General features: G+C 41.3%; 1 protein-coding gene across 2 annotated transcripts in view; it reads left to right on the top strand.

Annotated features, from left to right (window-relative positions):
* Nucleotides 1-13,680: 13,680 nt before the first annotated feature.
* Nucleotides 13,681-14,703, top strand: part of GPBP1 (GC-rich promoter binding protein 1) — a 71,743-nt gene continuing 70,720 nt past the window's right edge. For both annotated transcript variants that reach the window (XM_027101083.1, XM_027101081.1), the window contains exon 1: nt 13,681-13,947. The gene's annotated coding sequence lies outside the window, so the exon portion shown is untranslated. The remainder of the gene's footprint in view (nt 13,948-14,703) is intronic.

Below are 14,703 nucleotides of genomic sequence, written 5' to 3'. Positions count from 1 at the left end.
CCTCCTCCCTTTGCCCAGTACCCAGAGCATTTGGGGGCAGGGAGAATATCACCACAATAATATAGTAGATACTTGCTATTCATTTCTCTTTTCTTCCTACAATCAAATTTTTTTTACTCATCCTGTCTTTATTTAAACTTTTTTCTTCCAGTTTTATTGATATGTAATTGATACATGGGGCTGTGTAAGTTTAAGGTGTACAGCATAATGATTTGACTTACATACATCATGAAATGATTACCACAATAAGTTTAGTGGATGTTCATCATCTCATATAGATACAAAATTAAAGAAATAGAAAAATACAGATATGTATAGATACATAGATATATTTTTTTCCTTGGGATGAGAACTCTCAGGATTTACTCTCTTAACAGCTTTCATATATAACATACTGTTACTGACCCCCAATGGATCAATGACCCGTCGATGGGTCCTTTGCCCGGAGTTGCAAATGCCAATCGAAGATTTGACGTAGCAGAGCAGAAACTTTATTCATTGACCAAGGAATGGGTTTTTAGAGCATGTTTTTAGAGCATGAGCTCTCCCTTCTCCCCCAGGGGAGAGGACTAAGGGACTCTTAAGGGGTAGGAGGCAGACTTGTCATCAGGGCTCTAGGAAAGGGGCAGAGATTTCCTGGAGCAGCCAGAGGCAGCTGGGGCTTGCGCAGTCTTCCACGATTCTTTTCACGTGGCACAAATTGTGCCTAGCAGGGTACACATTCCCTCTTGGGCGGAGACCTTAGCATGGTAATGAAGCAAGGTAACTTTTGGGGCTTCCCTGGTGGCGCAGTGGTTGAGAGTCCGCCTGCCGATGCAGGGGACACGGGTTCGTGCCCTGGTCCGGGAAGATCCTACATGCCAGGGAGCGGCTGGGCCTGTGAGCCATGGCCGCTGAGCCTGTGTGTCCGGAGCCTGTGCTCTGCAATGGGAGAGGCCACAACAGTGAGAGGCCCGCATACCGAAAAAAAAAAAAAAGGTAACTTTTGGACACCTCCAGGTTTCATCTGCTCAGGCATGTTCCTGTGGTCAGGTCAGAGCTGGCCGGTTCAGAGCAGTTGACCACGGCATTTCTCTTAAAGCACAGCTGCAAAACATCTCTGTCAAATACCAGGTGCTTTAGAAATAAACACAGGGATAAATTAAGGCAAGGATCCTTTAGCTCTCAGGGGCTGGTATGGATGACAGTACAGCAGTGTTAATTATGTTTATCATGTTGTACGTTATATCCCTAGGATTTACATACCTTTTAACTAGAAGTTTGTTCCCTTTAACCACCTTCATCCAAGTACCCCTCCCCCTACCTCCCCCACCTCCGGCCTCTGGCAACCACAAATCTGATCTGTTTGTTTGGTTTGTTTTTGAAATTTAATTGACCTACAACACTATGTTAATCCCTGGTACACAACATAGTGATTCTATATCTCTATACATTTCAAAATGATCACAGTGACCCTTCTACAATGTGAGGACACAGTGAACCAGGAAGCAGGCTCTAACCAGACACTGAATCTGCTGGTGCCTTGATCTTGGACTTTTCAGCCTCTAGAATTTGAGAAATAAATTGCTGTTGTTCATAGACCACCCAGTTCATGGTATTTTGTTATAATGACCCAAACAAACTTAAGACCGGGATTTCAGTAATTTGTTGAAAATTTCCTTGATAATTTTTACTTGATGATACTTGATGATTTTTAGTGATGTTCATTATATGCAGGAATGTGTAATACTGCTTTTTTGGTACAAAATTATATATAAAGATTCATACACATATAATCTATTATATATAATAGATCACATAATTATGTATCATTACACTAGATTACATTATTATACAACGCATGTTTTATGTAATATATGTTACATATATATTACATATAATATGCTAAAAAATGATCACCATGTTAAATTTAGTTAACTATCTATTACAATACACAGATATTACATACTTATCAACTGTATTTCATACCCATGATTTATTTTGTAACTGGAAATTTGTACCTCTTAATCTCCCTCAACTATTTCTCTCTTCTCCTCAATCCTGCCTACAATCAAACTTTGATTTTTATTAATATAGATGGGGTCATGGGTATCTTATTCCTGTTGCATCCTCAGCATTTAGCCTGTACCTAGGTCAGAGTAGGCTTTACGTGACTTTGTTTTTTTTAATGGATGAATGATTATGGCATCGATAAATAAATTTTTTGCATGTAAGTCAAAGCAAAGAACAACAAAGAAAATTCTAAATCAGGTTATTTTTGTTTCAGTTTTCTTTCTCTCTTATCCAATTTATTTTCTCATTCCAATTCTGCTTTTCTCTCACTCTTTGAGTCACCAACTTTTTCCCCTCAAAGTGATTGCCTTCCTTCACCTATTCATTTTACACTTCTGGAAGTCTGGTTGAATTCATCCTTTGCAGTAGAAAAGAATGCTAACTGTAGAGTGACTTCCCAGAGTCTTCCTCACATTCCCTTTTCATTCTGTTGAAGTGAAAAGAGCTTCTGCCCTGGATGATGGAGGACAATTGGATAGGATAAATTGCCGCTTTGTCAATTTATTTTCCACAAAAGAAATCCTCCTTTAAAGGGAAACTTATTTATAGATAGAATAAGTAAAGTTGATTTTTCTTTGGGCTAGCCGCAGTGTTGACACAAGAAGGGAGAAAAACACTAGAATTGTTACATTTATCCCATTGGTTGTTTCAGATGGCCAGTTCCTTTACCAGAAACCAAAGGTCTTTCACAATTGACTCTGGATATCATGGATGAAAGAAAACATTGCATAGTATCAGCCAGCCTAAAGGACAAAGATCCTGAATTCATAGACACTCCTAGACTGAAAGTGACAGAAACGTAACACAGACTAGTAAAGCAGTAAAGGAAATTTATTTGCTTGCATTACTATGAAGTCCAGAGATGGTCATTACTTCAGGAAGGACTAGATCCAAGGACTAAAATGATGTTAGGGCTCTGATTATGTTTGCCTCTGAGAGCTACATGGTAAGCAGGATGGAAATTCCAGAGTTTCTCCACTGGAAATCCTAGATTTACACCCCGTCAGTTTTTAGTAACCCCAGTAGAAAGAGAATGCTTTCCTGATAGAATCTGTAGAAAAGTCTCAGAGAAGGTTCTGATGGATCTAGCTTGAGTCAGGTGCTCCAAATCAACACTGTAGCCATGGAGATAGTATTCCAATTAGGCAGGAATAAGACACAGATCCACACTTGGAACTGAGGAATAGGGAGGGAAATAGCTAATGGGGTGGGATCAGTCCCACTCATACCACACAGAATGGGTTCTCTTAAGAAACTGGCATTTTCTCTTAAGGAACTGGTGTTTTCAAATGGAAGGAGTGCTGACTAGGTGCCCCACCACCATTTTTAAAAAATTTATTTATTTACTTATTTTTGGCTGGGTCTTAGTTGCTGCACGCAGGCTTTCTCTAGTTGCAGCGAGCGGGGGCTACTCTTCGTTGTGGGGCGCGGGCTTCTCATTGCGGTGGCTTCTCTTGGTGCAGAGCATGGGCTCTAGGCCCACGGGCTTCAGTAGTTGTGGCACGTGGGCTCAGTAGTTGTGGCTCGTGGGCTTAGTTGCTCTGCAGCATGTGGGATCTTCCTGGACCAGGACTTGAACCTGTGTCCCCTGCATTGGCAGGCAGATTCTTAACCACTGCACCACCAGGGAAGTCCTCCCTCACCATTTTTCTTTTAAAGTCTCCACTTTAAACTTCTTTCAAGTCTGAAACTTAAAAGATGGCGATTCTTCAAACTACTCTGTTATCCATTCTAATAGTAAATTTCTACCAGAAATCATCTCTTTATTTCCAATCAAGATCACTCATGCTCTAATTTATAAGCACACGTACTTTTGTTGGAATCTTGACAGAGATGTCAAACAACTGTGACAACTTTGCTTTAATGATTTAATGGCTTGGAAAGAGAGAAAACTAGGAAGAAAAAGAAAAAAAAATGAGGAAAAGATGCAAATAAAATAGATGCAAAATAACTCCAAGAGTGAAGCAGGATAGTTATGACTGAGACAATCAGTAGCCTTAGTTATCATTGGAGTCAGCGCTGGAGGTTACTGAAATTAACACTGAGATATAGGGCTTATTATGGAAACCTATTTCTTGCCCACTTGAGTTTGTGATCTGAGATTCATACTCACTACATGTCCCAATCTGAATTGTGATTTCCATCTTCCACCTAATTTGTTTCTCTGCTTTGATTTCATAGCTCAGAAAATGCCACCAGCATCAACACAGGTGACCAAATTAGAAACTAGTTTTTTCTTGCCTTACCTTCACAAACATTTAAACATAACATTTTCTGTATCCACTCTTGAATCTGTTCATATCTTTCTCTGTCCATTCACCTATTCACTCACTCAATTCCTCATGAAATCCAGAGTCCAGTGGGTGAGGCATATATCAAACAAATAACCATAAAAGTAACTGTTGAACTTACAGTTACGATCAGTGCTATAAGGGAGAGTACAGGGGAACTAGGGGGTCAGGGACGACTACCTAAGGAAGTGACATTTAGGCTGAAACTTGAAAGCTCGTAAGAACTGGTGGCAGAAAGTGGGAGATCACGTGTGTTCCAGCCAAAAGGAACAGTTTGTGTGATGACCCTTTACACAATCATGGTGTGTTAGAAGAATCATGGAGGAGAATTATGGTGTGTAGGAGAAACTGAAAGATGGCCACAGCAGTCTTAAGGCATCATCATCTTTCACCTGGATTACTGCCATAGCATTTTAGCTTTTCCCTTTGTGGAGTTTCATTTTCCTAATCTCTTCTTCAGAGGATTACAAGGAGGCTCTTTGTAAAACATGAATCCAACATGTCTCTTTCTTACTTAAAATAAAGATTCTCCAAAGCCTTCAAGATAAATACCTAATCTCCCTAGCACAGGGTCAAGGCTCTTGGGATGTGTTCTCTGTGTTGTTCTCTGGTCCTCCCTCATGGCTCCTAGCGGTCTGTGGTGGCAGTCACTTCTTTCACATCTTTGGAAATGCCTTGCTCTGGTTTATTTTCATCTTTGCACCTCTGGCTCTGCAACAGATTTTAACTGGAAGGCCCTTGCCTCCCGGAATTCTGTTCAACTCATCAGACTCAAGTTTTTAAAGGCTTCTTTGGAAGCCACCTCACAGCACTCTGCATACCTCTAACATAGCACTTGGGATAAAGTCTTGAGATCCATACACTTGACAAATGTTGAGTGGTTACTATTGCTAGCACTGTTCTAGGCACTGGAGGATACAGCAGTGAACAAAACAGATATTATGTCAGCTTCATCCCTCAGATTGTAAGAATCTGGAGGACAGATTGTATTTTAATTATTTCTGTATCCTCAACAGCACGACAACAGTGCCTCACATAATTAAATCTGAATTGAATTGAGCTAATATTCAAGCCAAGGTCTGCCTAACTCCAAAGCCCCATGATCTTTCCATTACTATGTGGAATCCAGGTGAATCTGAGTCTATTAAAGTAAAAGTAGTAACACTATTAATGAAAAATGGCAGCATGGATCGCATCTATCTAGGACCTGGTTCATCGTAAATGCTCAATAAATAATGTTATTTTGCCAAATCTTCCTTTTAAACTACCATCCTTGGCTCAATGGGTCACCCTCTGGCATATTACCATAATTTTTCCACCACTTCCCTCTCCTTCCTCTCCAAACACACTCTCTAAATTCAGAAACATTTATTACTCTACAGTTTATAGAAGAAAAAATTAGATACAATCTAAATGTTCTTCCATAAGACACTGGTTAAATAAGGTGAATTCTTCCAATGGATTATTACACAGTTCTTAAAAATAAGTTAGCAGTAAGTGTACTGACATAGAAAGATGTCCATACATTACTAAGTTGAAAAAACAAATTGCAGAATAGTATGTATAGACCAATTTGTTAAAATATATATATGTACATGTATGCATAGGAAAAAATCTACAAGGATCACAACAAACCGTTCACAAAAGCTTAACTCTGGAGGTATAGTAGGATTTTACTTCTAATTTATTATTTTTTTAAACCAGATGTCCACTCATAAAGGAGTGCTTTTTTTATTAATTTATTTTTATTTATTTATTATTTTTGGCTGTGTTGGGTCTTCGTTGCTGTGCGCAGCCTTTCTCTAGTTGCGGCGAGCGGGGTCTACTCTTCATTGCGGTGCGCAGGCTTCTCTTGTTGCGGAGCACGGGCTCTAGAGCGCATGGGCTTCAGTAGTTGTGGTGCATGGGCTTAGTTGCTCCGTGGCATGTGGGATCTTCCCGGAGCAGGGCTCGAACCCATGTCCCTTGCATTGGCAGGCAGATTCTTAACCACTGTGCCACCAGGGAAGCCCACTTCTAATTTATATAGTCTTTTTTTTCAAAACAAACAACTTTTTACTAAAGTATAGCTGATTTACAATGTTGTGTTAGTTTCAGGGGTACAACAAAGGGATTCCGTTATGCATATTTATATATCTGTTCTCTTTCAGATTCTTTTCCATTATAGGTTATTACAAGATATTGAATATAGTTCCCTGTGCCATACAGTAGGCCCTTATTGCTTATCTTTTTTTTTTTTTTTTTTTTGCTTATCTTCTATTTTATATATAGTAGTGTGTATATGTTAATTCCAAACTCCTAATTCATCCCTCCCCCCTCCTTTCCCTTTTGGTAACAAGTTTGTTTTCTATGTCTGTGAGTCGGACAGTGGTTCTTAATTTAGAGACAACCCTGACTCTCCTAGATCATTGTCAGATGGGCTACAGGGGGCTGTGCACCCTCTGACAGAGCATGTACCTTTTGTATGTATGTAGAAATGTACTTTTTTTCCCCCTGGGGATGGTGTACATTATTACCATTAGATTCTCACAATGATCCTTGACCTAAAATAAATTGAGCCATCTATGCAGAGTACTGATGCTTAGGACGTCCTCAATGAATGTTATTTATCTCCAATAGGTTTTTTTTTTTAATGTTTAAATGTCTTATGGAAGTATAGTTGATTTACAATGTTGTATTAGTTTCTGGTATACAGCAAAGTTATTCAGTTGTATATTTGTATACAACTGAAAAAGATATATAGTCTTTTTCAGATTCTTTTTCATTATAGTTTATTACAAGATATCGAATATAGTTCCCTGAGCTATACAGTAGGACCCTGTTGTTTAATTTATACACTTTTGTATTATTTGATTTTATAATAAACTTGTATCACTTTCATAATTAAAAAGGAAGAAAAAGGTGAAAATTTAAAAGATGCTCTGGTAACATAAACTATTACCATATTAATTCCTATGAATTTTTTAAAAGCCAGTTAGTGTGAACACAGCTTAGTAAAGTTGAAGTGATCTATGATTGTTTAATTCTGAAACTTAAAGGCTTAATACTAGGTATCAAAATGAGAAATCTTTAGTTTTACTTCCATATCTGATATCCTTTGACTGGCTTTTGATCATGCCATTTAGCCTCCAGTCTGTATCCCTATAGGCTCTTTAGGCAATTAGACTCAGTGTTACAAGAGGCATTAATGCATTTAAGTAGTATTATTTGGAGGGGCAGGGGTTTCCACTGAATTGCACTGGGAAGCTATTGATTCAATAAAGTTTCTAAAGTACATGATGGATTTCCTCTCACAAAATGGGTATTCCGAACCAAAAGTTTTGGAGGGTGCTACCCCAAAATGAATTTGGAAAGCTAAGAGGATAAATACCAGGGAAATGCCATCACAGAGAATATTCCTAAGCAGTATCCCCCATATTTATTGTACCTAGAATCAAGAGGTAGCAGAGTAGCCCAGCTCTTGACTGAATTTCTCTCATGTCACTCGGTCAGTAACAAGGTGCAGGGGTTGGTGGCAATTACACCTCCAGGGTTCCTCGTATTCCATTTCTAGAGATGACAGAGGAAACAACATATTGAAATAGATCACAAATCTTTTAAAAACTCTACAAAACGTTTTCTTCACTTTATGTACAACGATTTACATGCATTTATTCCTGCTGTAGCTTTAAAATTATAGATGCCATGCAAGAAGAGTCTGTGTTTTGGAAGTCACATATTGGAGAGAACATTTAAAAATTTTGTTGATAATTGTGTTCATGCTAATAGTGTTCCTCCATACCTTCTAGGACAGAGGGAGGAATACAGACGTGGAAGTGCCAATTAGGAAAACTGGGCCACCCATAACTGGACCCGGGAGGAATAATTGTCAACCCACTTATCGGCTTTGATTAAGGAGTAAGTGGTCAATTCTCCAGTAATTAATTCTATGTACAATTGAAAAACTCATCAAAAGGAGAAAATGCTTGGTAAATTTAGATTTATAATCATGAATTAAATTGAGTGAAACAATAGGATCAGGAACGTTTTCTAGTGGAAGGCAGGTTAGAAAAGTGGCTCAAAAATAGTAACCATCCTTACTGTGTTAAAATAAAGAGATCATAAAGACTAGTACAAAATTTTTAAATTTAGAAATCAAATGTTATGTTAATCCTTAAAATGGAACATAGAAAAAAGGAATAATTTTTTAAATATGGGAAATTTTGAACACATGGATCAAAAAAATGGATATAAAGGTTTATTAAAAATTTTTTTAAATAAATGTGTTTTCTTTTTTTTAAGATTTATTTATTTATTTTATTTTATTTTTAGTTGCACTGGGTCTTAGTTGCGGCACGGGGGATCTTTGTTGTGGTGCGCGGACTTCTCTCTAGTTGTGGCGTGCGGGTTTTCTCTTCTCTAGTTGTGGCCTGCAGGCTCCGGGGCACGGGGCTCTATCATTTGCGGCACACAGGCTCTCTAGTTGAGGTGTGCGAGCTCAGTAGCTGTGGTGCACAGGGCTCAGTTCCCTGACCAGGGATCTAACCTGCATCCCTTGCATTGGGAGGCGGATTCTTTACCACTGGATCACCAGGGAAGTCCTGGATATAAAGCTTTGTATACACTATGATACAAAGATATACAAAGAACAAATACTTAAAAGGAATACATTAATATTTAAGAGCCGTTATTTCTGGGTGGTGGATTATAGGTAATTTTCATTTGTTTATACTCTTCTGTGTCTGTCAAACTTTGTACGCGTACAACTTCTGTACTTAAAAATTTTATTAATGAACCCCAAATTTATCAATCAAATTTATCTTTAAATGTCATCAAGATTAAGGACAAAACAGATCTTTTCAAAGTTAGAATTATACTCTATCATTTTTTCATTTGTTACATAACTTGAAAAAAAACTTTTTATTTCTTGTAGAGCAGGGTTGTTCCTGAAACATTTCTCTTCAAAATGTTTTTATTTTCATTAACCAATCCTTCATTCATCCAGGAAATATTTATGGCGTGCCTACTCTGTGCCCAGCATCGTGCCAGGTGCTGGGGACACAGCAATGAACAAAACGGGAATGGGCTCTCCACTTACCAAACCCACTGAGGAGAGGGACCCATTAATCAGATCAGCACAAAGTTTTGAAACTTGCCAAGAAAAAAGAGAAGCATGCAAATATTTTTGATGATAGCAAGGAGAAAACCTGTGTGAGTCTCTGATTTTCTTCAAGCGAGATATTTGAGCCTTAACTCAGATTGTCAATAGTAGGACCACAATCGGCAGTAAACAGAGAATATGAGAGGACCTCTGTACCTCGGCAGTGACCTCAGAGACTGGTCAGTGTTGTGCTGGTGCATAGGAACGGAGCTGAGTGGGTTCTGGACCCTTCATTCAACCACCCAGCCAGTCATATTCACTGAGGATGCTCTATGGGCTGAGCATTGATTTAGGGGCAGAGGATGAATAGAACACTGTCCCTGACCACAGTCTCACAGTCTAGAAAGGGGGGGACACAAAGTGATAAAAGTGAGTGTAAATCCATGTGAGAGTCCAGAGTCCAGAGAAGGACGTTCCAACCTTTATCTGATTGTTATTTACCTCAGTGCCATTTGAACAGGGTCTCTAGGGATAAGAAATAAGAATTTGCAAAGTAGAGAGAGGAGAGGAGAATGGTAATCTAGTAAAAGGGAATAATATCTGCACAGAATGTTCAAGAACAAGGGAAATTCTGGGAACTGCAAGTAGTGTGTGGCTAAAACAAAGACTAAAGGTAGGGAAGGCATGCATTTAGCAAATATTTATGCTGTGGCGGAAACTATACTAGTTGCTATGAATAAGTATGAATAAGACATAGTTGTTGCTTTCAGGGATCTTTGAGTTCCATGGTAGAGACAAGTAAGAAAATCAGCAACTATAATCTAGTATAATAAATGTGGGGGATGATAAGGAAGCTCCTGGACACTTTCCAGGATAAAGGTAGAGGTAAAAATGGGTAGATAATCATAGAGGTAAAGACAGGGTTGTACAATGGGAACACAGAAAAGGAACACTGGATATAGTTACATGGTTTCCTACAGAAATATTTTATTTTGCTCCCCAGTTGCTGAAGATTTTGGGGCAATAAAGTTTTAAATATTAAATTATTATAAAATAGTATATTCAAATAGTACAGCAGTGAAGAAAACAAAAAAGAATCCTGATTTAATGATATTAAAGTTATTCTTTAGTTACTTCTATATAAATATACCTACTTTGAAAAAATAATAGATTCTGATGCTATATATACTGTTTTTCCACATACTTTTATCTCTTAACATATTGAACATCTTTGCATATGTTGGCCTACCTTATTCTTAACAGCTGTACAGCATTCTACTATATGGATGTACCTTAGTTTTTTAACCAGTACTCGGTTGGTAGACATTTAGGTTCTCTGGTTTTCACTATTACAAATAAGTTGGAAATGAATACCTTCATTTACACATCATATATACTTGGGCTAACATTATTTTGGAGCAAGCTACTTAATCTCTTTGTGACTAATATTTATAAAATCATTGAAAAAATTACCAAATTTATTCAATATTTCTTATATAGGGCTTGGTTAAAAAAGTGTTCTTTCAAACTACTATAATGTACGTTCTTTAATAAATTAAAATCCTCTACTATGTGATAAATCCTTTGTTTAGATTTCACTAAATGAATAAAATAATGGAGAACATGTTACTGGTTGGAGACAAGTTCTTGTATTTAATTTTTTAGTTAGCTTTTTCCTAATGATTAGAAAAGTAACATAGGCCCTTAACAGGTATGAAGAATAAAGATCCTCTATTATTCTGCTACCTGGAAATAAGCATTGGTAACATTTTGGTATCTATTCAGTCAGACTTTATCCTTTGATATATACTTTTTTTAGATGACAAAAAGTGGACAGTCCTGTAATCTACCTCTTCTTTTTCTTTTTTTTTTTTTTTGCGGTACGTGGGCCTCTCACTCTTGTGGCCTCTCCCGTTGCGGAGCACAGGCTCTGGACGTGCAGGCTCAGCGGCCATGGCTCACGCGCCCAGCCACTCCGCGGCATGTGGGGTCTTCCCGGACCGGGGCACGAACCCGTGTCCCCTGCATCGGCAGGTGGACTCTCAACCACTGCGCCACCAGGGAAGCCCTATATCCTCATTTTTAACGGCTTCATATTCCATCTATGGATGTACCATTATTTACTCACTGTATTTATATGCATTTGGGTTGTTTCAATTTTTTTTTTGTACTTTTAAGCAACTTATCAATGAGTATCTTTATAAATTATTGGACACCTTTCCTATTTTTTACAAATAAAAATTCTAAGATGTAGAAGAGCAGCTGATACGGGTTAATGCAAATGCCTATTCCTTATACCTTCATCTAGGTTTTACTCTTAAATCTTTGCCGATCTGCTAGGAGAAAGTAGTACGTCACTATTAGTTTTATTTTCGTTTTTTCTGATTTTAGTGAGGTAGAGCATCTTTCCATATAATTACTGACACATACATGATTAGCTTGTTCATGTCCTTTGACTTTTTTAAGAGTCAGTATGGTTATCTGTTCCTTAATTTCTAAGAGCTCTTGATATATTTACTATGTAAATTAAACATTGTTAGATATTAAGGATAGCAGCCAAGTGTCTATAATTAAATATTAACCTTTTTGTCATCCATGTTACAACTGTTTCTCTACTTCATTATTTGGTTTTCAACTTTACAATGTCTTTCGCCACAGGAAAGGCACAATTAGTGTTTTTAAATTATCAATACTTTTCCTTTGTTTATTGAATTGACATCATGCTTAGAAACAGAAGGAGAAGCAGGTCTTGTCCCAATACATAAGTTACTTCTACAGAAGCAATGTGGTGTGGTGGAAAGAAGGTGAATTAAGACCCAAACGGACTTGCGATAAAGTCTGGTACAGGCAAGTTGTGGCACCCAACTTCCATGTCGTGTAACCTGAACCAGTTTCCTCATCTACAAAATGGGGAAAGTAACACCCACTTCAGAGACTGGAATAAGGATTAAGTGCTTGGCACAGACAAGGAATCTAGCAAGTGTTAATTTCTTTGCACTCAGCGAGGCACTATTAATTGCCAAGTGTCCACCTCCCCTACGAAGACTAAAAGATTGGGAGGTGTAATTTTTGGTGAGTTTACATTCAAATATTCTTTCAGGGAGCTTTTAGAAGCAGTCCATTAAACTACAAACCCCATAATGCATATAAAAGAACCATAAAGTTTCCGTGTATGAAGTCTTTGTGGCTCGGAGGAGGGCGAAGAGCCAAGTACTTTATATTCTCTGGATTTTCCCTCGTTAAGACACCTTCCCCCCACATAATCCGTAAACAAACATTGTTACTTTTCTTCCTCTTGGAAGGCTAATTTCACAGGTTTCAAAGTGAGCCTTCAGTTACAACGCGAAAAGGTATCGCAACTAGAAAATGGTGACGCCCACAGAATTCTACACAAAATCGTCTGAACTGTGTGGGACCGGGACACTTGAAATAATTCTCCCCTGCTGTAGATTTAATAAAGACAGAAACGATAATTAGCACGATTATATCCAGTAGCCATTTTTATCCCTTGAGAATCTGGGCTTCGTTTCCAAAGAGCGAGTCTCGCCTCTTCAGTCACCAGCCTCCCATACGTATATTATTTATGTCCGACACCCTCTAATATTTGCACACGGTAGTGGATCCACTGCTTCAGGGCGCCCAATTAGCCCTGCGCCAACCCTGCCGGCGCTCCGCCCGCGGAGGGGCAGTGTACAGGCGAGCATGTGATCTCGCAGCCGCCCAGGCCCCAGCGCGGTAGTCCGCGTATCGCGCGCGCCGCGGCACCTCCGAACATCTAGCAGTGGAAGACGCCGCGGCGCGCGCCACTTGAGCGCGCTCGGCCGCCTCCCGAAGCAGCGTTCCCCTCTGGCCCCCACCCCCGGCGGCCCCACCATCCCGGGCTCCGGGTTGGCCCCGGATTGGGGGAAGGGAGGGGGGGGCTCCTCAGGGAGCAGCGGGGAATTCCCCCTTCCACCGAACCTTCCCGATTGTTCACCGTCCTCACGTCAGCAGCAGGGGGTAATCCCCAAGTCCAGCTGCTCCTGACGTCACCGCACGGAGCCACCGCCCCCTGCGCGCCCCTGCCTCCGGGACCTCCTCGAAGCCCCGCCCCTAGGCATAACCACGCCCTCCACCCCTCCCCCCAGCCGCCCGACGTAGAGGGCGGAGCTTCTTTGGCCGGGGCGTGAGCGGTTACTTGGGCCAGAAGGTTCTTTGGTGGAGGCGCTCCTCCTGCTGCCCCGCCCAGTAGGTTCGTTCGCACCGATTCTTCCACACCCTATCTCCCTCCTCCTTCTCCTCGCCCCGCCTTTCTTCTCCCGTCTCCTCAGCTCCTCTAGTTCCTTCCCCGCCTCGCCACCTTCCACGATCTCGCGAGACTTGGCCCAGAACATTGCGGATCGGGTCGGCGCCATTTTGGGACTGAGACTGGTTGTGGGGGAGGGAAAAGCGGCAAAAGGGGATTATTCAAAGTACCGAAAACCTCCTCCCGGGATCGAGCGCAGCGGCACCCCCAGGCCAGGGGCACCTCTGGTGTCGCAGAAGGTAACAGCGTCCTCTGGGCTCGGCGCCGGGGTCTGGGGAGGGGAGGGGGGGGTGCCCGTGTCGGCGTTAAGGTTTGAGGGGTCGGGAGCGGCGTTGGCTGCGCGAGGTGTGAGGCTGTCCGCGGGCGGTGGCGGGGGGGAGGTGGCGGGAGAGCAAGGAGAGAGAGGGAAGGACAGCGCGGGGAGGCCCCTCTAGGTGTTGGTCCTGGTGGAGCGGAGGTGGCAGTTGTGGGGAGGGGGTGGGTGGCTTAGCCTGGGCGGCTGGTGGGGGGGGTTGTTTGGCGGAGGCTGGGAACGAGTCCGGCGCCGTCCGTGCTTGGTCTTCTCCGCTCCGGCCTCTCGCACGCGCCCGCCTCCTTCCGCACCGCTGCCGCTCTCGGAGGGCTGAGGGAGTCGAGGCCGAGTTGTGGCCTTCGGTGGTTTCTCAGCGCGCCCGGTCAGCCCGCCTCTCGAGGTCCGTGGCCCGAGCTATGGACTGAGGCGAGCGCTGTCTAGTCCCTCTGAGTCCCGTGGGGTCTGAGGGGACTGGTCTGTTTGGGAGAGAGAACCACTCTGAACGCGGTTTACGAGAAGGGCTAGGTTCTTCCACCCCCTCAGTGCTGTGAGAAAGAAACCTGTTTCCTTAATTCAAGGAAATTGGGAAGCCTCACATTTCCTTGCTGCCCTTAGAAGCCGGGTAAGTCTCACGTTCGGGCGAATTTAAGGAATGTTCTCGCCCCACTTCTCAGGCACTAACCTTCCTACTCTGAGCGGGGAA

This window comes from Aethalodelphis obliquidens, unplaced genomic scaffold, assembly GCF_003676395.1.
Source record: "Aethalodelphis obliquidens isolate GAN/ISIS:26980383/991018 unplaced genomic scaffold, ASM367639v1 scaffold4, whole genome shotgun sequence".
NCBI classification, from domain to species: domain Eukaryota; kingdom Metazoa; phylum Chordata; class Mammalia; order Artiodactyla; family Delphinidae; genus Aethalodelphis; species Aethalodelphis obliquidens.
Note: the sequence above shows the minus strand (reverse complement) of the source record. Positions and strands in the feature narration are given on the sequence as shown.